This window comes from Suncus etruscus, chromosome 6, assembly GCF_024139225.1.
Source record: "Suncus etruscus isolate mSunEtr1 chromosome 6, mSunEtr1.pri.cur, whole genome shotgun sequence".
NCBI classification, from domain to species: Eukaryota; Metazoa; Chordata; class Mammalia; order Eulipotyphla; family Soricidae; genus Suncus; species Suncus etruscus.
The window spans coordinates 10,631,607-10,635,330 of NC_064853.1; the positions used below are offsets into that span (position 1 = coordinate 10,631,607).

Sequence of the window (3,724 nt, forward strand, 5' to 3'; positions counted from 1 at the left end):
TTTTAAGCTGTGCCACTAAGTTATTTAGGTAGACCCCTTTTCCCTTCCTGATGAATGCTTGAAATGCTATAATTTTTCCTCATTATACTGCTTTGGCTGAGCAAAAGCAAATTCTGATAATTCATGTCTTCATTCTCATTTGTTTCCAAGAATCTTTTGATTTCATCTCTCACCCACTGGTTGTTCAGTAGTGAGATGATTAATTTTCAGGTGTTAAAATTTTTAGTTTCTGGGCCGGAGAGATAGCATGGAGGTAAGGCGTTTGCCTTTCATGCAGGAGGTCATCGGTTCGAATCCCGGCGTCCCATATGGTTCCCCGTGCCTGCCAGGAGCAATTTCTGAGCCTGGAGCCAGGAATAACCCCTGAGCACTGCCGGGTGTGACCCAAAAACCAAAAAAAAATAAATAAATAAAAAATAAAAAAAAATTTTTAGTTTCTGTTTGTAATTCATTTCTATTTTCAGTGCATATGATATAAAAAGATAGTTGATACAGTTTCTCTCCACTTGATTTTATGGGAGTATGTTTTCAGGCCAACCTTGATCTATCTTTGAGAATATCCCATATACATTGGAGAAGAATGTCTATTCAACTTTCCAGGGGTGAAAGTCCATATAAATACATATATTTTTAAGTCATTCTCTTCCATTTTTTCTCAAAAGCCAATATCTCTTTGTTAAGCTTTAGTCTATTGATCTATTAAGAAATCACAAGATGGTGTTGAAGTCTTCCACTACTATTTAGTTGCTATTGATGTCTTTTTGAAGTCTATTAGCAGTTCATTTAAGTATTTTGTTGGCCTCTCATTGGATGCATATATATGTGTGTGTATATATATATATACACACACATATATATATGAGAGTGATTTCTTGGTGTACACATTCCTTGATTATTAAAAAAATGTCCCTCTGTCTCATAACCTATATAAGCCTAAAGTTTGTGTCAGCTGATATTAGTACGGCCATCTTAGAGTTTTAAAGGGAGTTATTTGCTTGAAGGATTGTCCTCCAATCTTTGACTTTGAGTTTGTGTTTGCTCTGTCTATTTAGATGTGGTTCTTGCAGGCAGAAAATGTTAGATTTAATTTTCTGCTCCATTTTGCCACTCTATGTCTCTCAATTAGTGGATTAAGTCTAATGACATTGAGAGAGATAATTGTCATGGAATTTTATGTCAACACTTTGTAGGAGTTTGGTGTGTTTCTTGAGTCTGCCTTGCCTTAAAGTAAACCCATCAGTTCTTTTAAGATTTGTTTTGAGTCTGTAAAGTTTCTGAGCTGCTGTTTATCCTTGATGCTTTGCAACCTTCATTCAAAGATGAATGAAAGTCTTGGTAGTTTTTGGAACTCCAATGGCTCTTAAGTTGTTTTTATTGATTTTTATCCCAGAGTTCTATGTTTGTTCATTTATTTTGAGGATTTTTTCATCTACTGTTCATTTTTAAGGCTCTTATTCAACCGTTTCTGTTATATGAAGGTGTTAGCTGCTCATCTTTCTGCTCACTGATTCTGTCTTCAACAGCTGTTACTTTGCTTGTGAGGTCATACTATGAGTTTTTCATTTCATCTACCAAATATTTCAGTCCTGTTATTTCTGTTTAATGTTTTTTCCTTTCTACTCTCATATCTTCTTGCATCTCATTGGCTGTTTGATTCACTTTCTATTATTTCTTTATACATTTATGCATCTTCAACATTTCTTATCTAAAGTCCTTTATTAAAGAGGCTATATAGTTAGCTAGGGCTAATTGTGTCTTCAAAACTACCATATTCATTGACTAATTATGGTGGGGTTCTGCTTTGTTTCCCCATAATGACCTTTACAGTGTGGTGTCATGGTGTTTTTTTTTTTATGTGCTATGCTGTGCTCCTTTACTAGAAGAAATGCAAGGCCATGAACTGAAGTGGTCATGTTTTTTTATGGCATACTTACCCTGCCTCTTCTGCTTTCCTTTTTTTTTCCTTATTATAATACCATGATTTACCAAGTTGTTCATACTACAGTCGTTTAAGGAATTAAATGTTCAAATATCAGTTTCACTGCCAGTGTAACCATCTCTTCACCAGTATCTCCAGTCACCCAACCATCAGCCTTGACTGCCTCCATGTAGACACAAACAAGTTTACTTTATATTGCTTGTTACAGCATAAAGGTAATTGGAATTATTAAACCCTTGACCAATACAGGTCAATTTGAAATTATTGTTTCTCTCCATGGTGTTACTAAAGTCAGTTTCTAAGGATTTACTAGGCTGTGGTTCGGTACTAGTTGAGTCTTGTGTGCTACTGTTTAAGCTCACTGAAGTAGGTAGATTACTATGTAAGTTTCCCATCAATTCCTGTGATACTTCTGACAATCCAAGATATTGAGGTGTTACATAGCTGCATGGTCAGAATTTTTTTAAATTTATCTTTATGTATTTTTAATATTCAGTTTGCTAGGCCAATAGTCTTAAATCACCGGAGGTGCCTTTAGATTCAATGCCATGAACTACCTTTGTTTTTCCAATTGTAACTTATAGATTCAGGTTTGTTATTAAAATATTTAATCAATTTTATTGCTATTGTGCATAGTGTTATAAAGATAAGTTTCCATATGACAAGTTTTCCCAGCACTATTTGTTGAAGAGACTGTCTTTGCTTCAATTTATTTATTTTTTCTACTAAATTTAAGAACAACTGACCTTGGGGTCTTTCTTTGAACTCTCTTTATAACCCAATGGTCTGAAAATGTATCCTTATTCCAATACCACAGATGCATTTTCTATCTTTATTATTTTAGATAGGTATGTTTGTGGTCCCAACATGTGACATATCTTGGAAAATATCCTATGTACATTAGAGAAGAATGTGTCCTAAACCTTTGGGGAAAGTAGCATCCTATATTTGTCTGCTAAGCCCATCTCTGCTATTTTTACTTCAAAGCCAGTATGCTATAAAGTTTTAGTCTAGTTCATCTATTCAGAATTGATAAGATTGTGCTGAAAATTCTAACCACTAATGTATTGTTATAAGTATCTTCCAGCAAGTCTATTAGCAGTTTTTATGTACCCATATTGTCTAGGAATTAGAGTTCTACACAGCCCTTGATCTTTTTTTTTTTTGTCCCCCAATTCACAATACAGACCAGGCAAAGGACCTGTGTTGAGGTGTATATGGGGTGCATTTATTGTACCTCCTCTTTATATACAGTCAGTGTAAAGAACACAGCCTGTGGTAAGAATTGGGAGGCCTTATCTTTTCTTTTTTTGATTTTTTAAACATATATATATGTATATGTACATATATATAATCCTTCACCAGTGCAACATTCCCATGACCAATATCCCAAGTGTCCTTCCTCCCCACCCCCCACCAGCCTGTAATCTAGACAGGCTTTCTACTTCCCTCATTCAGTCACATTTTGTTATGATAGTTCTCAGTGTAATTATTTCTGTGACTGCACTAAATGATCCCTGTGGTGAGCTTCATGTCAGGAGCTGGACCCTCCAATCCTCCTCTATTTTGTCTCTGAGAATCATTACACAATTTTTTTTCCATTTTTCTCAAAACCCATAGATGAGGGAGACCATTCTGTGTTTATCTCTCTCCCTCTGACTTATTTCACTCAGCATAATAGATTCCATATACATCCATGTATAGGAAAATTTCATGACTTCATCTCTTCTGATGGCTGCATAATATTCCATTGTGTATATGTACCATAAATTCTTTAACCATTCA

General features: G+C 35.0%; 1 non-coding gene across 1 annotated transcript; it reads right to left on the reverse strand.

Moving 5' to 3' along the window:
* Nucleotides 1–3,101: 3,101 nt before the first annotated feature.
* LOC126012548 (small nucleolar RNA SNORA51) lies at nucleotides 3,102–3,234 on the reverse strand. The gene has a single exon (XR_007497004.1). It is a non-coding gene; the product is annotated as a small nucleolar RNA SNORA51 (small nucleolar RNA).
* Nucleotides 3,235–3,724: the final 490 nt, after the last annotated feature.